At 48.1% G+C, this 22,569-nt stretch overlaps 1 protein-coding gene across 4 annotated transcripts in view; it reads left to right on the plus strand.

Annotated features, from left to right (window-relative positions):
* The window catches only part of LOC144152740 (uncharacterized), a 203,813-nt gene that overhangs the window by 118,013 nt on the left and 63,231 nt on the right, over positions 1-22,569 (plus strand). For 3 of the 4 annotated variants that reach the window (XM_077684156.1, XM_077684159.1, XM_077684157.1), the window contains one exon: positions 4,578-4,629. The exons of the other annotated variant lie outside the window; for it this stretch is intronic. The gene's annotated coding sequence lies outside the window, so the exon portion shown is untranslated. The remainder of the gene's footprint in view (positions 1-4,577; positions 4,630-22,569) is intronic. 4 annotated transcript variants of the gene reach the window in all.

The following is a 22,569-nucleotide window of genomic DNA, read 5'->3' on the forward strand; positions in this document are numbered from 1 at the left end:
GGCACGCCTGCTCCGTGCATGCGTGCTCATCCGCGCTTACGACCGGGGGCCGTGATTCTCAAACCACGGCTTTCCGGCCGCGCATTCGGCTGTTGCAGGCTCCTCTCCAACCCTCACCGCGTGCGTGCGAACTAAATGACAGTGGAATGAAAGTAACAAAGAATCGGGGGATAAAAGAGGCAGGGGGAGAAGGAGGTGGAAGGGTGGGAGACGTAAAAAAATCTCTCCCCTTCCCTCCCCCGTCCCTGCAGGCTGAGATTAATCTTAATGAATTCCTGATGCCGATGGTTTGCGAGCTTAGCGTTCGGCTCCCGGCAGCAGCTCGCATGCATAATAGATCGGCCGCCGGCTCGCAGCGCTCCGGGAGTACAGCGCGAGTCTCCGCTGCCGTTCGCCTTTTCTGATGGTTATTTCCCCTGGCGAGCTGGTCTTTAGCGTCTCATGTTGCATGAGTAAAAAGGAGGCGGGGCCTTGGTCTCCCGGCGGTTTGTCACGAACACGTGTTGGCGAATGAATAAGGCACCATTCGCGGGGCCGACGGCGCCGGTGCGATTGCGTGGCGTACGCCTCGCAACGGTACCTTCGTCGTGATGCCTGCCGGTCGCCTCCTGATGTAGTGGCGAAACGGGTGCGCATTTTCGGTATTCGTTCTGCCGGGGCCGCCGCGTTTTCGGCGCCTCTGTGCATCTATTATTGAAACCCGATGCTGGAGCCTGCGGGCGCGCGTGGACGAGTTGCCGAGGCAAGCTCGTAACCATTCCTACCCTGGACACCGGTGAAGGCATTGCGTTGGCCGGTATACGGGAAAACGAAACAAAGCGCAAGAGGTGCATATACGGTGTGCACTCACGAGATCAACGGCTATCTACTCACGAGATATGTCTTGTGGGTGCACAGGGTGTAAAGGGTGTATAGTGTATACAGGGGTGGCAGTAGCAGGCTCATGAGGCGGGGGACACAGGGGCCAAGAAGTGCAGCTACAGCCGTTTTGCTGTGTGCTACGGATGGTTCTTAACCGACCGCTTCGCTTGTACGTACTTTAATGGGCTTGAAGGCTGTGTTCTCATGCTGTTTCTTCCTTTTCGTTTATATTTCTTGCTTGCCTTATAAGTGAGTTGTAGTAGCTAATTACGCTTGGCGAAGTGTGAATGTGCGCCAAAACATCAAACAGCACAACGATTGTCCGATGCGGTGTTTATAAGTTTTCCGCAGCGCTCACTTCCGACCTGCGATATATTGAACACCCTCGGCAAGCTTGTCGTTGGGCGTGAGCGAGCGAACTTGAACGCAAGTGTCCCAGGAGTCTGCTCAGAAGATTTCTTCTGTAATGAAGCAATAGCTATGAGTAATAATGTATCAGGAGCACCGCGCACCGTTCGCATTGCGGGAATGAAAAATATACCAGGCCTTATCGATTAAGAACGAGAAAGAGGGAAGTGGGGGTCCGGTGAGGCGAAGGCCCCACCGTCTCCGCCTCATCGGAACACGAAGACAGGATCCTGCAATCAAATCGCATCAGTGCCTTGCTCAAAGCCGTGCCATCGCAGTCAGCAGCCCACGCGAGAAGATATCTGTTACCACTGTAAAGGCCGGGGGAGGGGGCTCTTCGCTTACGCAACGACTCCACCGGATGATTCCGACGGCTGTTATCCCGGGTGGTTCCCCGGACAAATGACACAGCGTAACGGGGCATCGGCTCCTCTCTTTTTTTTTTATCCCAGCGCCGCACTCTGAACGGTTCACGCTCTAATGCGGCGCCACTCGTCTGCGCATCAGAACAAGACCCCCGACTGCGATGTCTTCTTCCCGCATAACGAGTTTCTCCGGATCTTGCCTCATTTTACACTCGCGCGAATTCGATCTGCGGTGCCATTCGCTCGTGGTCCACAAGCACACATGTACTTTTTGTAGCCTCTTCTGCACCCCCCCCCCACCCCCCCGCGCCCCGCCCCCCCTTCTTCCAATGCCGTTTTGTTCGGAGCAGCCGAAGTGCGCGGCGCCCTGGAAGAAACAATTACGCAGTCTTATGGGCCGTTTCTGCCTCTTCCTTCAGCCTCCGCGCGTCTCCGTTAGTAGACGGGAAGGGAGTCTCGCAGACGCCGCCGTCAACTCAATCGTCTCTGAATATTTCACGGCCACGCGCACGCCGCGGAAAGAGATGGGGGGAAGTCCGCGGATTCCGGTGCGCGAGCGTGCGCGCAATAAAGGAAGCGAGAACGACGGTTGTCGCCGAACTCCGATAAAAATAACATCGGCAGTGCGGACCGCCAGCTCCGATGAGAAAATGGGAAAAATCGAAAAAAAGTGATTTGAAGGGGGGAAGACGGGGCTATACGTGGCAGCCGGGGAGTGCATCCATCGCAATGTCATCTTCCCTAAATACGCGCCAGTGGTTTACGTTTCTGCAAAAAATGTTGAGGAGTACGGGGAGAAGGGGGGGGGGGTAGCCAATTTTTGCGTTTGAATTATGTTTTTAAGCTTTTTGTTGTGTTTATGCGCTCTTTTTTGTATTTTCTCAGTCTGCCCGCCAGCGCCGATTTTCCTTTAATTCCTTTCGTTATCGATTTCGTAAAACCCGCTCGCTCTTCTAGGGCCCGTCGGTTAGAGAATAGCACTACGCGTGCTACCATTTTCCCGCGATATGTCCCTCTTTTCTTTTCTGCTTGGCTGAGAGCATTTGCCTTCGCTGTTCCTTGCGCGGTTGTCGTTCGGCTCGCGGAACGTTGTTCGAAGGGGCTTCGATCTCCCGTCGCGAGGGCAAGGGAAAAGGGTACGAACATTCGCGGAACGCGAAATGCCGCTCGATTATTACTTTTCCTCGTTCTTACGTATACCCGTGTACGCGCTACCACACATGGTCGATTTGTTCAACCGGAATAGCGTCGGGACTGGCTTTATTTCTCGTGTACGCCCTCCATAGGACGGAGTCTATTTTGTTTTTGGGAGCTATTTTTTCCGTGATGCGTAAGCCGTGGTGCGGCGTTGTCGGCATTGCGTCTGCGCTACTGTTCTTTCCTTGAGTTTTCTCTCTCTCTCTCTCTCTCTCTCTCTCTCTCTCTCTCTCTCTCTCTCTCTCTCTCTCTCTCTCTCCTTTATATACACATCATAGCGTTGACTTCTTTTCCTGCCACCCTTCGCGCTTATTCTTGAATGGTCGCAACAAAACGTCGTACTCCATGACTTTCTCCACCCCCCCCCCCTTCCTCCAACGGGATATTGTCGCATCGACTCCCTCCGTCGTCGACTTTGAGTCATCGTCGTCGGGTTCATCTTGTTATGTCAACAGGACGTGCCTCGGTGTGCGACGTCACTTTCAGTTACCACGTCCGCCTCTTGGGAACTATATATAAGTGCTGCGCATACAGTTATTTTAGAAGGTGATGGTGCTACAGTAATTATAGTAACGTTGACGTGAAATAAACTCGAGCACGTTATGCGCACGACAGACCATGCTGGGCGGGGAACTCCAGCGGAATTGTTCGATCCTCGTTTTTCCATGGGTTTTGCGTTATCCCGCATTTCGCTTTAAGCGCAACTTAAGGGAGCAACAATGAGATTTTAAACAAAAGTAAAATTCTGACTGTTCGTTGTGCGTGCCGAGAATTCAGGCGTTTGGATGTCTTTGAAAGGTTCCTGGGGCTAAAGCGATACGCGACGGGGAATAGTGTAAGAAGGTAAAGGTTTATCGGTTTTGATTTCCCTTTTCTGAAGTGTTGAAGAACATAGTTACTTTTGGTGTAGATTCAACGCCGGGTATCAGCGCATGCCTCGAGGCAGACGCCGCACTTTGTATCACGTGTGCGTATGCCTTCTTTGCCATGCTATATACTGCGTGGGGGATTTCGTCCTTCTACATCATCGAGCGCAACAGCATTTAAAAATATTATATAGAACGTTTTTTTTTTTTGCTCCCCCCGTTTCGCCTGCGCAACAGGGGTCAAAGCGAGCAATCCTGGTCAACGTAGTCCGAAATTTGTTTTACGCTCATTTTGAAAAACGCTAGCGCGCAGTAGCCTCTTTTAATTACCTCGAACACGCGCTTCTTTCGAAAGGTCTGGTCAAACTTAAGAGCTCGAAAACGTTAATTTATGCATAGGACTTCTAGTCATCATGGAAAAGCTGTTGAGCCGTTTTTAATTAGCAGCATACTGAGTGCTTTCACGGTCTGCGGCCTTGATTAAAATCGCCCCTGTTGCGTTTTATCGGGACATCATAAATGTTGTTTCATCTGCGCCCTCTTCGGAAGGAAACACGGTAAAAGATCATTTAGGATGTCGCAACAGTTTGCGTACCTAATATATAATTCTGCCGTGCTCGGAGTACCTAGCTGTAGAAGTTTACATAAAGAGCCCTTTACTGCCCTGCTGTACGGCACATCGTAATCTGAAGAGAAAGGGAGAGAGGTAGAAACGTAAGCGTAATCAGAATAAACTTAATGATGTTCCTGCCGTGGGCCCTATGGTTATGAGTCCGTTGGGAAACGTCGACTGTGATTATTCATTTTTTACGACCCGACACAACTGAACAAAAATATTTTGGCCGGTCCTAATAAAACCGTCTTAATTTCTTCTCCGCAGCGTTCCGACAGCCCAGTAAAAGAGCGGGATGGACTATCTAGGAGGCGGACTGGTAAGCGAACTCTGCATTTACTTCATGCAAATGCGGTGATTAAGGAAACTGCCCACGCTTGGGGAGCTTGTCGCTGCCGGATTTGGTTGTCGCGTGTCGTTCGTGGAACCGTTTTAGCAACTTGCATTAAGGGGGCAAGTCGTTAGTGTCATATCTGTTCCTAGCTTAGGCAATGAAAACACAAGTCCACGCCGTGTTTTATAACTTCAGGGGTGAAACGTAAGGAGAATAAAGAGAGGAAAAGAGAGTCACGGGACGGTAGGAAAAGCTGTTTTATTCAAAGGAGCACAATCTACTTTTTTTAATTTCAACTAAAAGGCTGAGACAGCAGTGAAGTATTTTCTCTTCACTGTCCTGCGTTCAGCTCACGTCTGGCCGATTTGATCCAGTTTTCGTTTTCCCTGAAAGAACTTAAAGTAGCGCGTTTTTCGAATCATATATTGCCTGCATTAGAAGTGTCTGATGATTTTTAACAAAAAATTACAAATAATACTCAATTCTAAAGATGGAAGCTGCGCTGGAGGATAAGAACTGAAAAAACAGTGTCTGTAGCATGCTTTGCATACATGGCGACTTCGGCCTAAGGGAACGAAATGCCCTACCTTTTGTCTTAGTCTAAGGTCCGGTGAGATTATAAGCAAAGTTAGCATCGTTTATCGAGCATGTTGGGATTAAACCTCGCGCTCTGTCATTTCAAACGGTTACGCCTTCTTGAATTGCGTATCGAATGGACGTAGCGAACCTGTCTGACGCCAGAAAATTATCGGGTTCAACGGTGTCTAGTTCTTCGTTACATCGCTATGTCAGTATTTAGTTCCATTGTGTGGGGAATTGAAAACATATGCTATATCGCATACACTAAAAATATTTTCAAGCACAAGCTTTTCGCAAGTACGAGTATATCCCTTGTTTGCTTCGTTACCGGGCCAATCATATTATCGTGCAACTAGAGCATTATGGTAAGTATACAGTATTTGTGTTGCGATAAAAATCGATGTCTTTTGTCAACTTTCGCGAAGAACTGACTGTGAAAGTGTATCACGAAACTTGCGCTAAATAGACATAAACAGACGAAGGAAGACGGACGATGCGCAACTCAGTTGCGCATTGTCCGTCTTTCTTCGTCTGTTTATGTCTATTCAGCGCAAGTTTCGTGATACATAATGCACCAATTAGCCCAACAGCACATTGTACTGACTGTGAAAGATTTAGTAAAATCGCGGAAACTTGCGTAAAGCGTTCCGCTGTTTGACACCTTTTGCGCGTAGATTTTAGTAGGGGCTTAGCAAGAACGAAAACAGCGTTATGTGAATTCGCAAAAGCTGGGGTTTATTTATGTCCCTTATTTCGGTATGTGGCTGGGGATTCGTGATCTTGCTGCCGTATTGGATCTGCTCCCCGACAGCCTCGTTTCGCTAGATTCATTCAACCTTCACCGCAGTTTCACTAAGCCTGCGGAGAAGCCACCTTTACAGTCGAACTCGAAGTTGCCCGTTTGCACGTTACATCCTCGGCCCCATTTTGCGCAGTATAACTGCTTTCGAAATAAAAACTTGGAGGTGCTGACCGGGAGAAGGGGGTTCTTGCTTAGACCTTCAGAGCTAGAAACCCCACCAGAACAGCGCGTTGTGGTTTTTTTTTTAGCAAACCACCCTCTCGCCTCTCCGCACGCACAGTAACAAGTGACAAACATATTGCTGATTTTTGTACATAGAGTATTCACGCGTAGAGTTAACAAGTTAAAAACTCCCAGTCAGGCTGTACGTGAAATCAAAGCTCTCATAAAGTTTCTTCGGAGCACAGAACTGGACAGAGTTCTGTGATTGAAAATCTTTTCATTTTTATGGTTTCTTTTGTTTTTGTTGTCTTTTTTGTTTTTATTCTATCATCTAGCGTTGCAAGCCAGCGCGATGGCTCGGCTAACCACGCTGGTCTCCATTAAACTTACTCTCTCTCTCTCTGCTATAGTTCTTTGAATAAAATATAGCAAATAAAGAATAAATAAGTAAATAACAACAAAAATAAACCCGTCAAAATCAGCAAAAACACACACATTCCAGGATTTTCGGTTTGATTGATTCACATGTTAGGAAGGCTGGCCTACAGCAGTGAAGTGCTTTCATCGAACTCTGTAACAAAAGCGGATGAACAGCATTTTTCTAGTTTCCCATTCTGTGGAGACATTGGGGCAGGATCGGATAGCACGCACTTGTTGGCAATACTAACTACAGGCGGATGATGATAGCTTTGGTTGTAATAACCTTCACGACCACGGTGATGATCATGATGATGATGATACTAAAGCCTACCGTGAACGAGTGGTTCCTGTCGTTTTCTCGTTCGGACAAGCAAAAGCACACCGGGAAAACACCGAAATTATGTGCGGCATGCTATCGCGGTGTTGCGTACACGAGAGTGGGAGGTCGTCCGACGAACGAAACGACGGTCGGGTGCCGTCGGACTTTCTGCGCCACTGGCGCCGCTTCGGGGGCCCATTGTCAACCGTTCTTTTTCCCTCTTTGCTTCCGCGTTTCCTCGGGGGAAGCGGAAACGACGGGAGAGGTGAGAGGAAGGGGGAAAGGCGGAAGCGAGGCTAGTAGCAACACGGAATCAATGGGGAAGTAGGAAGGGAGAGCGGGAAATGAAGACCGATGGGGAAGCGCTCCCTGCTCATTTCCTGTGGATTTCCGAAAGAGCCTCGCGCCATTGTCATCCCAGTAGAACTGTGTGGCGCTTGTCAAGTGACGACCGAGCCGCCCACGGAGGACAGAGGATGGCGAGGAGGCGGAGGCGGGAGGGATGGGAGAAGATGGAAAGGCATGCGCGTCGTAATGCGAGGAAGCCCGAGATCACCACGTTGAATCCGTTGCTGCTTATCGCGTATACCTGCAATGTTATCACGACCTCCTGTCCGAGCAGTCGCATTCATTCGAGTGCCGGACTTCAGCGCCGCATTGAGTGTACACGCGGACGATATTTTATTTCCGTCTTGTTCGGCATGGTCTATGTGTTCTCGAAGTTGTCTGAGGGAGGGATCGAAAAAGTCACTGCCAAGCACTGTCTTTGCATGTTTTATTATTTTGTGCAGTGCTCCAAGAAGGTCACACCGCAGGAAGCCACTACGTCTGCATGTTTAACAATTCAAAGTTTAAAGTTGTCCGGGTTAATCGACATCTGTTTACAGTCTTGGATTTCGTAGCAACTTATGTTAACCTGGGTTCAAATGTTCATCACACGTAAGAAACGTCGGTGCCGTCGAGTTTTAAGAACAGGGGCGTGTTTTGTAGCGCAAAAAAGACGGGAACCTAGAGAAGAATATGGACGGGACAAACGCTAGGTACTAGAAACTACGTTAATTAGTGCGGAAAGTTGGGCAAGTTGGTACTGGGGCATGTTTTCTAGCGCAAAAAAGACGGGAACCTAGAGAAGAATATGGACGGGACAAACGCTAGGTACTAGAAACTACGTTAATTAGTGCGGAAAGTTGGGCAAGTTGGTACTGGGGCATGTTTTCTAGCGCAAAAAAGACGGGAACCTAGAGAAGAATATGGACGGGACAAACGCTAGGTACTAGAAACTACGTTAATTAGTGCGGAAAGTTGGGCAAGTTGGTACTGGGGCATGTTTTCTAGCGCAAAAAAGACGGGAACCTAGAGAAGAATATGGACGGGACAAACGCTAGGTACTAGAAACTACGTTAATTAGTGCGGAAAGTTGGGCAAGTTGGTACTGGGGCATGTTTTCTAGCGCAAAAAAGACGGGAACCTAGAGAAGAATATGGACGGGACAAACGCTAGGTACTAGAAACTACGTTAATTAGTGCGGAAAGTTGGGCAAGTTGGTACTGGGGCATGTTTTCTAGCGCAAAAAAGACGGGAACCTAGAGAAGAATATGGACGGGACAAACGCTAGGTACTAGAAACTACGTTAATTAGTGCGGAAAGTTGGGCAAGTTGGTACTGGGGCATGTTTTCTAGCGCAAAAAAGACGGGAACCTAGAGAAGAATATGGACGGGACAAACGCTAGGTACTAGAAACTACGTTAATTAGTGCGGAAAGTTGGGCAAGTTGGTACTGGGGCATGTTTTCTAGCGCAAAAAAGACGGGAACCTAGAGAAGAATATGGACGGGACAAACGCTAGGTACTAGAAACTACGTTAATTAGTGCGGAAAGTTGGGCAGGTTGGTACTGGGGCATGTTTTCTAGCGCAAAAAAGACGGGAACCTAGAGAAGAATATGGACGGGACAAACGCTAGGTACTAGAAACTACGTTAATTAGTGCGGAAAGTTGGGCAAGTTGGTACTGGGGCATGTTTTCTAGCGCAAAAAAGACGGGAACCTAGAGAAGAATATGGACGGGACAAACGCTAGGTACTAGAAACTACGTTAATTAGTGCGGAAAGTTGGGCAAGTTGGTACTGGGGCATGTTTTCTAGCGCAAAAAAGACGGGAACCTAGAGAAGAATATGGACGGGACAAACGCTAGGTACTAGAAACTACGTTAATTAGTGCGGAAAGTTGGGCAAGTTGGTACTGGGGCATGTTTTCTAGCGCAAAAAAGACGGGAACCTAGAGAAGAATATGGACGGGACAAACGCTAGGTACTAGAAACTACGTTAATTAGTGCGGAAAGTTGGGCAAGTTGGTACTGGGGCATGTTTTCTAGCGCAAAAAAGACGGGAACCTAGAGAAGAATATGGACGGGACAAACGCTAGGTACTAGAAACTACGTTAATTAGTGCGGAAAGTTGGGCAAGTTGGTACTGGGGCATGTTTTCTAGCGCAAAAAAGACGGGAACCTAGAGAAGAATATGGACGGGACAAACGCTAGGTACTAGAAACTACGTTAATTAGTGCGGAAAGTTGGGCAAGTTGGTACTGGGGCATGTTTTCTAGCGCAAAAAAGACGGGAACCTAGAGAAGAATATGGACGGGACAAACGCTAGGTACTAGAAACTACGTTAATTAGTGCGGAAAGTTGGGCAAGTTGGTACTGGGGCATGTTTTCTAGCGCAAAAAAGACGGGAACCTAGAGAAGAATATGGACGGGACAAACGCTAGGTACTAGAAACTACGTTAATTAGTGCGGAAAGTTGGGCAAGTTGGTACTGGGGCATGTTTTCTAGCGCAAAAAAGACGGGAACCTAGAGAAGAATATGGACGGGACAAACGCTAGGTACTAGAAACTACGTTAATTAGTGCGGAAAGTTGGGCAAGTTGGTACTGGGGCATGTTTTCTAGCGCAAAAAAGACGGGAACCTAGAGAAGAATATGGACGGGACAAACGCTAGGTACTAGAAACTACGTTAATTAGTGCGGAAAGTTGGGCAAGTTGGTACTGGGGCATGTTTTCTAGCGCAAAAAAGACGGGAACCTAGAGAAGAATATGGACGGGACAAACGCTAGGTACTAGAAACTACGTTAATTAGTGCGGAAAGTTGGGCAAGTTGGTACTGGGGCATGTTTTCTAGCGCAAAAAAGACGGGAACCTAGAGAAGAATATGGACGGGACAAACGCTAGGTACTAGAAACTACGTTAATTAGTGCGGAAAGTTGGGCAAGTTGGTACTGGGGCATGTTTTCTAGCGCAAAAAAGACGGGAACCTAGAGAAGAATATGGACGGGACAAACGCTAGGTACTAGAAACTACGTTAATTAGTGCGGAAAGTTGGGCAAGTTGGTACTGGGGCATGTTTTCTAGCGCAAAAAAGACGGGAACCTAGAGAAGAATATGGACGGGACAAACGCTAGGTACTAGAAACTACGTTAATTAGTGCGGAAAGTTGGGCAAGTTGGTACTGGGGCATGTTTTCTAGCGCAAAAAAGACGGGAACCTAGAGAAGAATATGGACGGGACAAACGCTAGGTACTAGAAACTACGTTAATTAGTGCGGAAAGTTGGGCAAGTTGGTACTGGGGCATGTTTTCTAGCGCAAAAAAGACGGGAACCTAGAGAAGAATATGGACGGGACAAACGCTAGGTACTAGAAACTACGTTAATTAGTGCGGAAAGTTGGGCAAGTTGGTACTGGGGCATGTTTTCTAGCGCAAAAAAGACGGGAACCTAGAGAAGAATATGGACGGGACAAACGCTAGGTACTAGAAACTACGTTAATTAGTGCGGAAAGTTGGGCAAGTTGGTACTGGGGCATGTTTTCTAGCGCAAAAAAGACGGGAACCTAGAGAAGAATATGGACGGGACAAACGCTAGGTACTAGAAACTACGTTAATTAGTGCGGAAAGTTGGGCAAGTTGGTACTGGGGCATGTTTTCTAGCGCAAAAAAGACGGGAACCTAGAGAAGAATATGGACGGGACAAACGCTAGGTACTAGAAACTACGTTAATTAGTGCGGAAAGTTGGGCAAGTTGGTACTGGGGCATGTTTTCTAGCGCAAAAAAGACGGGAACCTAGAGAAGAATATGGACGGGACAAACGCTAGGTACTAGAAACTACGTTAATTAGTGCGGAAAGTTGGGCAAGTTGGTACTGGGGCATGTTTTCTAGCGCAAAAAAGACGGGAACCTAGAGAAGAATATGGACGGGACAAACGCTAGGTACTAGAAACTACGTTAATTAGTGCGGAAAGTTGGGCAAGTTGGTACTGGGGCATGTTTTCTAGCGCAAAAAAGACGGGAACCTAGAGAAGAATATGGACGGGACAAACGCTAGGTACTAGAAACTACGTTAATTAGTGCGGAAAGTTGGGCAAGTTGGTACTGGGGCATGTTTTCTAGCGCAAAAAAGACGGGAACCTAGAGAAGAATATGGACGGGACAAACGCTAGGTACTAGAAACTACGTTAATTAGTGCGGAAAGTTGGGCAAGTTGGTACTGGGGCATGTTTTCTAGCGCAAAAAAGACGGGAACCTAGAGAAGAATATGGACGGGACAAACGCTAGGTACTAGAAACTACGTTAATTAGTGCGGAAAGTTGGGCAAGTTGGTACTGGGGCATGTTTTCTAGCGCAAAAAAGACGGGAACCTAGAGAAGAATATGGACGGGACAAACGCTAGGTACTAGAAACTACGTTAATTAGTGCGGAAAGTTGGGCAAGTTGGTACTGGGGCATGTTTTCTAGCGCAAAAAAGACGGGAACCTAGAGAAGAATATGGACGGGACAAACGCTAGGTACTAGAAACTACGTTAATTAGTGCGGAAAGTTGGGCAAGTTGGTACTGGGGCATGTTTTCTAGCGCAAAAAAGACGGGAACCTAGAGAAGAATATGGACGGGACAAACGCTAGGTACTAGAAACTACGTTAATTAGTGCGGAAAGTTGGGCAAGTTGGTACTGGGGCATGTTTTCTAGCGCAAAAAAGACGGGAACCTAGAGTAGAATATGGACGGGACAAACGCTAGGTACTAGAAACTACGTTAATTAGTGCGGAAAGTTGGGCAAGTTGGTACTGGGGCATGTTTTCTAGCGCAAAAAAGACGGGAACTTAGAGAAGAATACGGACGGGACAAACGCTAGACCAACTTGCCCAACTTTCCGCACTAATTAATGCAGCTTCTAGTACCTAGCGTTTGTCCCGTCCGTATTCTTCTCACGGTTCGCGTTTTTTTTGTTTTTGCGCTAGAAAACACACCCCAGTTATCCCAGTACCAACCTGCCCCACTTTCCGCACTAATCAACGTAGTTTTAAGAACAGATTGGCATATGGTGCTAAGTTGTTCTCGTGCTTACTGTCCCTCTCTTTTTTGAATGCAGCAAAGTACACCTTCAACTTCACCGTACTCAAATGCGTCCGCAAGTTACTGCAGATGTGCTTATACAATGCTGACACGACTTACCAGATACAAATAGTAACAGAATAAATAAATAAATAAATAAATAAAGAAAGAAAGAAAGAAAGAAAGAAAGAAAGCTATTCAAGAAGCGGAGCATGCAAGCTCTCTATAGAAGGGGTGGAGGGCACAATTTATTCGATAAACGAATCTAACGGAGCCTTTTTGTTTTACACGGCGTTAGAGCATACAAAATACTGCAGCAACCGTTCGGATTAAAGGTACGGATTTTCTAGTCCCCGTTTCCGCATTCCCGACGAGCCGTCGTTTCGGCAGCAGACGGAGTGCCCGGAAGAGCTTGAAGCACGTCTTATCTGCTGCCCAGAGGTCAATGAGCGTTCGTTGCTTGCTGTGCATTCACGCATGAAGCGAATGCCGTGCAGAACGCCGGTAACCGACTGTGACGCCGTGCCACCACGGTAACCGTGCACACCAGTCGGCTTATAAAACGGCAGTCACCGCTGACTACGGCTTTGCACGGCTTATGCGAGGCTTAGGACCACACGTGGTTTATGTGCCGTGCTAAAACGAGGCATTCATTCCGAATTTGCATACGATCACATCTGAGGGCACCATTTTTTTTTCTCTCTGTTTTTCTTGTGCTTCCGTGGTGAGTTGTTTCTGAAGTGTTTATTTTAATCTTGCTTCTGAATGGCAAGCTTAGACAAATCTTTCACAATGACGGAAACCTTCCCAGAAGAGATTCTGTTCAGTCGCCGTACTGGTAATTTCGTTCACCAAAACAAACGTATCAAAATAATGCGTACGCGCTTTTATACAGAGTTTACATAACGCAGGCTTTGTTCAGAATTCAAGGCGTAACTAGTTTAGAGTTCCAGTAGCAATTCTGATGCTCAAAGCTGTCTTTTCCCTGGAGGGGTTCCGTCTGCGCGCAGCAGACCAACGCAACGTTGCAGCAGACTGAGCATCGAAGTGTTACTGCGAGAGGTCGGACGAGGGGCTTACACGTGGCACACAAATTTTCAACTTTGCGCCTTATCTTCCTTCACTTGCGCGCGGGTATTCCCGTTCGCAAAAGCTTTAACCGCCCGTGGCGATCTTATTGAGTCACTGGCGTGGCTTTATGACGACGTTTTGCGTGAAGCATGGTGTCGTTCAAAAATACCTTGTAAGTTCTAGTTATTTTACTTTGTAGTTACCCTTCCGGCTAAACCGTTGTCGGTGGTTCTAACGGAGCGTATTCAAAATATACCCTTTAATTTTTTTTAGCACCGCGCCGCATCAGATGGAGCATAACGAGTGTCATTTGAGACCTACAAGCTGGCCTCGGATTGCCCTACTTGCATTCGCCACTTGTTCAAATAACACGCCTATACGTTCCTTCGTTCTTACACGCAACGAACGAGGGCATGAATTTTTACGTCCACGACAGTGTGTAGGAAACTACTGTCTTTCACGATTATACGAGCACCGAGGAACGTATTCTTTTCACGATTGATTGATTGATTGATTGATTGATTGATTGATTGATTGATTGATTGATTGATTGATTGATTGATTGAAACATCCTTAAGCAGATAAAGTAGAACTTATCTTTCCCTTCAACGCCTGCTGAAAGAAAAGGTTGAAAATTTGTAGCCACCTTGTTCGACGACGAGCGGACGAGTTTGCCAGTTCCTCCCAGCTTCAGAGAACTGTAGCAGCTGTCGACTGCCCCGTATTGGTCAATAACACTCGTCATTACTCGGTCGTTAAATCCTCCCTTTCCCAGGCCACATCTTTGGGGCTGCGCCCATTTCTTCGGTCGTTCGTTCACCTTTTGGCGCATTGTCGCGGCATGCGCATTTCTCAACGTCACCAACTCGTGACACCAGAGGCACCGAGTTGCGTTTTATTTCGTATTTTCCTTTTTTTAGAAGAAATAGCTAAGAAAAGTTAGCAGGAGCAACTAAAGGAATAGGGGAAGAAGCTGGGACGAGGTCGTTTTTCACCGCCGAGCCCTCATATTGCCGCCACGGCTGTCCGCTCGCCGGGGCGGTTGTGTAACGACGCAGACGTCGCCGCTGCCGTCTGGGAGCGTTGCACGCAGACGCTCGCTGCGCGCGATTGGAAACGAATGTGCGGACATTGCGGGCGCGCGTTATTTCTCCATTCGTCACGGGACGAGGACGCAATCCCCTCACTGAACTTGGAACGCTGCTTTTGCTCCTGTTGGTGGTGATGAAATATCGAACATGCTGTCTCGGCGAGTGTACAATAGTCGCTGCGTCTGCTGGCGGACATACTATTAGCGGCAAGTGTTCGCAGATTCATAGAAGTTTCAGATGCGAGACATGTCTTCTTGTTCTTGGCTGATACCTGCAGAGAGAGAGAGAGAGAGAGAGAGAGAGAGAGAGAGAGAGAGAGAGAGAGAGAGAGAGAGAGAGAGACTTTAATGAAAGCTGAAGAGGTCAGCCCCACTAACGGAAGGGCTTGCTGTTCCAGTTGGGGTGAATATAGTGAAATGACAGCGGAAAATAGAGAGAAAAAGAAAAGGAGAAAAAGACAGGGGAGGGGGAGGGGAGATGCACACACATGTTATTAAAGGAAAGCTTTACTACTTTCGTCAGGCGGTTTCGCCGCGGATGCGCGGGTTCACCTTTTGACCTCAGACACACCCCCTGCGACATACCCCTCGAAGCGCATCGCGTGATTCGCCGGGCCCGCTTTCGGCGCTCCGCACAAGACCCCGTTTTGAGTCGTTCTGCTCAAACATGAGCGGCGGCGATCAGCTGATCTGCAGCCGACCACCTCCGCAGCGTCCCACGCATGCTCCGCTGGGTCGTCTCGGGCTACGTGACTCGTCTTGCGCCGCGTTCGCCGCGAAATAGGAACGCCGCGTGCGCGTGAATGATAGCGAAGTCGGGTCTCCTCCTGTGAGCGTTGCACGGGACCTAACGGCCTTGAGCCGTGGTCGGCAATGCAGCTACATCAAAGGTTAACCAAGCGAAACCAAAATCCAACCAGACGAGGCCAAGCTTTTTCTTTGCATATCCAAGGTAAGCTGAGCTAAGCTGCAGCCATTTTCTTTTGTTTTTTTTAACACCTTGCGGGGGTGGGGATGTAGGGGAGATTTCGGCGGTTGCTCTTGTCCATGCTAATATTTCCGGGCAACGATAACTAGGCTTTCCCGTAGGGGTGCCTCGCAGCGGGCACACTCTAGCCTGCGATTTAGGTACAGTTAAGCAGACTTACAACCGAGCAAAACGGTTACAGAGTTTATGTGAATATTTATGATCGTTACATCGAATGATGGTTTTACGACGGCATCGGGAACGCTGAATACCCGCACTGCGTTCGTGTTGGTGAATTTTTATGATCGCATTGACATACGAAAATATAGCATACAAGAAATATTGAATATGGCAACCTGTGGATGGCATAGGAGTCTGCTGTTGTCTCAGGAGACTAGAGTGCTTGTGCGCGTTCGCGTGCCTGAAAAAGTTGCCGTTCAGCCTAAGAGGGAGTGGACTGAGTGCCTTCGATGACCCCCCATATCTGGGAATGTGCCTAAATGGTGATCTCACCTCACCTGCACAAGTCATTATTTCAAGAATTGTTAACGCGGCGATCCAACAGACGAAATAGGAACGATATCAGTACTGACGGTTACTGTCTCAGCAGCAATCGCTATATAGTTTAGCAGAAGTTCTGAAGTGATGATTTTTCTTCAAACACCGAATATCACGGAGAGGTAGCTTTTGCCCTGGTAAGAAATTAGATTGTCTTTGAATGTTATTTTAATGGGAGAAAAAAACATATTTATATACAGTAGAACCATGGTTGTGTATTTCACGGGACCGCGAAAAAAAAAATAAGCGTAGTAGCCTGGAAACGCATAACACGAACATGCCGCTAGTACCGCAAAAACATGCTGTTAAACATTATGAAGAAGACATAAGCCATGATTCAAACACAAAATAAATTTACTTGGCATTTTTAAAGTTTAAAAACATCTCTGATACAACTTTGGTCCTTCTTCCGGGCCTGTGGAATGTCATTGCCCTTCTCAAATTGTTAGATCGCTTTTCTGATGGAGGCGAAAAGCAAGAACGTCCGTGTGTTCGAGATTTCGGCACACGTTAAAGATCCCCAGGTGGTCAAAATTAATCCGGAGCCCTCCACTGCGGCGCGCCTCATCGCTTGTGTAGCGTGGGCGCGTTAAACCCCACAATCAATCAAATTGTTAGATGGCCTTGTGGCGGCTGCTTATCGCCGAAGTGGCTCACATATCATCGTACAACGGCCAATTTGTTTGGGTTCTACAATTTAGTTCAAATTCTACAGTGGCAGTCTAAACTCTTGCGCGATACGTATTTTTTTCTCGTGTCGGTTCCCTGTTGACCACCAGCAGAACATCGTTTGTCTGAAGCGCGAGGCCTTTCCGTTCTCTTTGCGCCATCAATGGTCGTGGAGATCGCAAAGTCTGAAACATAGTAAACTCCCTAGCAGAAACGGCTGGTTGAGGTGTCGGCGTAACGCCAGACACTTATCGGCCCCTATCTCCCCTTCCCTCATCCCCAACAATCACTTCCTCCTCCTCCTCCCTAGCAGAAAACACGTGCAGCAATGTGTACCGGTGGGGTCACGAGGGCGCGTTCCCGTGCGAATAGGGTAGCGACAACTGTGACGGTGACAATGATGATGATGCTTACCGGGGTTGTGTCGTGCCCTCTCGTTTCTGAGATTTCGGTGTTGTGCCAACAGCACTCGTTGGGGACTACGCAGTTCAGTGCCTTTCCATTTTTCCGCGCATTTTATCACTTTAGCTGTATTTCTTCATTATTTCTGCCCTATAATCGTAAGCGGAAATGTGGTATGACGACGTACACACAAGAGCAAAAGATTAAGGACCACGAAAGCAGCAATTTTGGGTTATTTCTCTGCCGCGAGGCAGTTCGGGGTACTGCGTGCCGTATTTTTCACTACTTCAGTAACTATACGACATCTCGCATGCACACGGCAGTTTGTCGGGCTGCTACCGGAAGAGAAATAACCTAAAATTGCCATTTTCCTGGTTGCTCCATAAACTTTTGATCGTGGCTGTACGTATTAAGTGGGATTGGAGTACATTTTAGCGGAACCGCGCTACCACGGCGTTGTATCCGGAAAAAACGTAATAGTGAGGAACGTATAAGCGGGGCGCCTTTCAATGCCAAATGGAGGAAATAGGGGCGGTATACGCATCTTATGTCTTCGCCCCGGAAGTAGCGGTGGGGCGCCGACGGTAAGATGGCGACGACTGGAAGACGACGTGTCATCCTGGCGGCGGAAATAGAGGCGTCGATTCTGTGAAAGACGGAAGGGGCGACCGTCGCATTAGTGGGAACATTTGTATCGGTCGCGCGCGCCTTTCCATCGCGACACGCGCCGATCCGGGCGCGTTTTCTGCCCTGGCGTCGTCGCCGCCGCCGCCGCCGCCGCGTGTCGCCTGTCAGGGCGAGGTTTTCTCCGGCGTGTCCCGTTTTTCCTTAGACACGGACGCGTGTGTGTGCGTTCACGGTATATATACACGGAGCGTCGGCACGCCGTCGGCTTCTTCAGGCTCCGCTGTCACGTGATCGATGGCAGCGACGAGGCGCTGTTTCCTTCCTGACAACCACCGCCTCCCCCCGCTCCTATTTTTTTCTTTATCCGCCGGATGTTTAAAAGGCGCCTTTTGTTTTTAAATTTTCGGTGTCGTTCTATTCTTTTGTTCGGTAATATTTCATTGCTTGTGCACTCAATCGCTCGTCATCCCCTTTATCGGCACCTTCCATTACCTTTCTTTCTTTTTTTTTTGGGGGGGGGGGGGGTAATCAATGACGGTCGGCGTTTTCGTTAGGATGAGTATCTTTCGTTTCGATTATTTGGTTAACTTCCGTTTTAGCTTCGCAGTCTGTAGCGGTGCATTTTAGTGCACTGCACGGGCCCGGGCTGGCCAAAAAGCCCGAGCCCGGCCCGGCCCGCGGGCCGGGCTCGGGCCGGGTAGCACACATTTTCTCGGGCCCGGGCCGGGCTCGGGCTTGAACGAAAAATGTTTCGGGCCTTGCCGGCCCGAGCCGGCCCGAGCAGTGCCTGAGGCACGGCAGTGTTGTGAGGCTAATTCTAAATTGTTGATAGCAAGAAGTTTTCCCATTGATATTTGAGGTTAAGTGAAAAGAAAAAAAAAGCGAAGTGCAATGTCACTATGGCGCCGTTAAAAAAACATGATAAATAGACGATTCTGCTCAGAAAGCCTTCACATCAATTATAAAACAGACAGTTTGGGCAGCATAGTGGGAGAGAGCAGGCCAGACGAGGGCACTCCAGACACACAATACAACATGTTTTTTGAAATAAAACAAACAGAACAATGGCGATATAGACTTCGCACTGTCTACTGTTGCCACCTCCGTGGTAGCAAGCGGCTAGCGGTAGCAAGTGGTAGCAATCCTAATTATATTATTGTGATCACAGTATTTCCCATTCATTGCTTTATGTAGTCGCTTTATGCTTACGCTTTTAGGTTAAAAACAGCAAACGTTTTCGGGCTCATGTTTATAGCCTTTTGGACTCGGGCTGATACTTAGAAAGTCTGGCGGGCACGGACTTATTTCATTTAAATTCTACCGGACTCGGGTCGGGCTCGGGCTGCTATTTTAAATTTTTGTCGGGCTCGGGCCGGGCTCGGGCTCACATTATAAAAATTTGTCGGGCTCGGGCCGGGCTCGGGCTCCCGTTTTAAAAACTTGTCGGGCCCGGGCCGGGCCCGGGCCGTGTCTCTACCGGGTCGGGTCGGGCCGGGCCTAGAAATTCCGGCCCGTGCAGTGCTCTAGTGCATTTAACTTCAAACCATTACCACGGGCAGCACAGGCTTCTTATATGCTTGTGTGATACAGCAAACTCTCAATAAAATGAACTTCAAGGGACCGTAAAAATTCGTTCTGTTTAACAGGAGTTCTGTTTACTGCGATAGATGTACGAAAGTGCAAATTTATGTGCCTATACACTCTTAATACCATTTCATGGAACTCTAAGCACTAGAAGGTGAATGTAGCTGATAGTTTTTCAGAAAGCAAGAAAACTACAAGAGGTTTAGGCACAGCGTTCACGAAGTTGATTTGGCAACCACGAGTCGCTGTGCACTACAAAATGCATCAATTATTCTTGTTTGAGTCCTTGCAACTGCATCTTCACGGAGGCTAGAGTCCTCAACTTCGCAAGTGCTTACGAGCCACCGAATTTAGAAGACGGCATCGCGGTAATGAAGCGCGAATAGCACCACAATGGCACAACGAGGCGGCAGGAGCTGATCCCTGTAGCCTCGGCGTCTTGAATCGAGACCGAACGACTGGAACAAGAACTGCGATGTTGCATTCCTTGCGCTAACACGGCTAACCACTTACGAGACGAAGCTTACGAGGCCAACCAGGCTAAAAAAAGAAAAGAACGTGGAGGAAGTAAAAAGAAACAAACGAAAACGAAACAGCCGGAACTGTGAAAAGCTGATTCTTATGCCAATGGGTTTCACAAGAAGTTCCATTTCTGGCTCCGTTTACACGGTGATGCGGGAATTTTAGTTCCGATTACCGAACGTTTTTTACTTTGTATGAATACAAAACCAACCAACTTACAGGCTACTGTTCCGTTTAAGCGGCAATCCCGTTTAAGCGATTTCCGTTTATCGAGATTCTACTGTATAAAATAAGCCTTGCCCTTTTTATTCTTATCTTTCCTTCTCCTCCTCATTATGTATGTATGTGTATATCTGTCTTTTTTTTTTTACTTGGTGTGTGGGTACGTGATAAGTTGACATAGAACTGTCGATTCCGGCGCTTTTAAGGAGAGAAAAGCAAAATGTGTCCATTGAAATATTTTCTTGTCGTTTTTGCAGACTCTGCATGGCGTATTCAGTCTTCTGTAAGCGATGAAGCATCATCGATTGTGTATGGTTTGTGTTGTAGATTCGAACATCGTTCTAAGCTTTTTCTAACCTTAGGTGCTGTTGTCAGGATTGTATACAGTACAACCGTTTCACAAAGTCAGTATTTTGTACACAACGAGTTTTGTAGAAACCTCTACGATGACTTGTGCAATTGTTCGTCCGATATTTCTACCCTTACATTTGCGCCTTATCGTGTGCACCTCTCTAGAACTTGACAGTTCCGCTTTTAAACCTGATATGGAACACAAAGCAATGTTCCACACGCGCTACTAACTGTGTGAGGCAGCTTTCCGGAACACTCAATAACTCTTACAAAAGAAAATCCCAGAAGTATGGGGGTGTAATGGAAAGCTGGACATGACAATGTCTTCGTCATGTGGTACATTGGACCAGGACGACGCGACTAAATGCCGTTATATAATTTTACTTCGCTCCACATTCAGCCCCTTCAGGACCTGCTTCGTGAGGTTGGCTTTCTCTCATTGACGCAGGCATGTCGCAAAGCACTCTTTCCAGGGAGTTACTAGATCGAAGTTCGGCTAGCGGGAAGAAGCTTTATGACTCACGCCGGCCGTCTTTTTCCTTTTTGGCATGAACATCTGAAAAAAGCGTTTCGTTTCGCCGTCGAGCGTTACCCGAAAACTCAGCCCAGCCGAGCGCACGCGAGCGTGCGCCTCGTGGGGAGCGCCTGCACGTCGTCCAGGCTTTTGCGTGGGATCGCGCCACGTGAGGAGCTAGCAAAAAAATGCCAAGAAGAAATACCGAACGCACGTGAGCATGCGCCCCGTGAGGAGCGCCTGGCGTCGGCCAGCTCGACCTTCAAGAACGCTCTGCCCAGCGTTCATAGCGTAATCTCTCGCGTGCTGTTCTCGCCAGTTCACGTGCGTTCGCGCCTGAAGTCTTCTCGAGCCTGTGGTACTTAAGAACAAGAAACGTGTTGGCCCTTGTTTGTTTGTACGTGTCTTCTTGCGGCTGGATTGTTGCTGCACATTACAGAACTGATAGCGTTTCTTTTAGAAGTGAAGCCCCTTAGGGGCTCGGGCTGTCCGTCTCATGTCGTCGTCTCATGTCATCTTCGATGTAGTCACGGTGCTAAAACACCCGGCCACTCGTTGACGCCTCGCGCTAGAATGTATAACGCGTACCAAAAGAATACGCCGGGACACTCGTTTTCCAACGCCTCGCGCTAGAACGGTTAGTGCTTCAAGCCAAGCTGTATACCTCTACCCCCGACGGTTTCATCTGTGGGAAAAGACGCCAAGGCGTCAACAATACACTTATACACTGCATGCTTCGCCCCTCGTTCACGTTAATGGAGATGCCCGGGATTTTTTCTTGCAAGATCTCACTCAGACGCATTCTAAGAGTTGTTGTGCCGATATTTACGCATCCCCGTGGCTTTCGTTCTTGGTGGCGTTCGAATGTCTTTGCGATGAAAGCAAACGGGAAGCTCAGCGGCATTCAGTTCGTGGACGACGTCGCAAGCCCATAGTTTTATCATGGTGCGCGGTGTTGGCCTTTCTCGGTCGGGCAGAAATCTTTCGGGCAGTTATAAATCGGTGCGCCGCTATGTGTCGCCAGCCGTATATCTGGCAGTGGTAAAATAGCGGCGTTCCATCCCCAGCCACCATCACCAGCATCGCTGCAGCGGGAAGACCGAGACGACGTCGACAAATGTCGTCGCGCCGGATGGTTTCGAGCGGCGCGGCGAAGCGTGTGCGTATTGATCGCCTCCTTCCCCCTTTCGTTTTCTTTCTTTTGCGCATTACAGCCGCAGCCGCCGAGGCGTTTACGTCGACGGGATACGTCCCCCGCTTATTTCGGTTATTAATGCGCTACACCACGGCGTCTGTTACGGCCGCTGTTATTTGGAGCGTGCACCCATTTTGCCCTTTCCCTTTGCGCGTTCCAAAATAAGCAGTGGTGATAAGCTCTCCGAAGAAAACACGCAGCAGAGTTGTCTCTCTAGCCACAGTGGGATTGGAGGTTATCTGTTCCAGAAAATGTTCAATCAATCAATCAATCAATCAATCAATCAATCAATCAATCAATCAATCAATCAATCAATCAATCAATCGAACTGTCCCTTGGGGGAATTCCAATGTACACATAACATGGTCAGATGCTGATAGTTTTAGACGCGCATAACCTCTCACTCACGAATTTAAGGACACGATCGTCGCTCGTATATGGTGTACGCTTATGGTGCACCCACACAGGCGTGTGCATATAGGCACTGCTAC

This window comes from Haemaphysalis longicornis, unplaced genomic scaffold (assembly GCF_048455015.1).
Source record: "Haemaphysalis longicornis isolate Haplotype H1 unplaced genomic scaffold, Haemaphysalis longicornis Haplotype H1 scaffold_9, whole genome shotgun sequence".
NCBI classification, from domain to species: Eukaryota; Metazoa; Arthropoda; class Arachnida; order Ixodida; family Ixodidae; genus Haemaphysalis; species Haemaphysalis longicornis.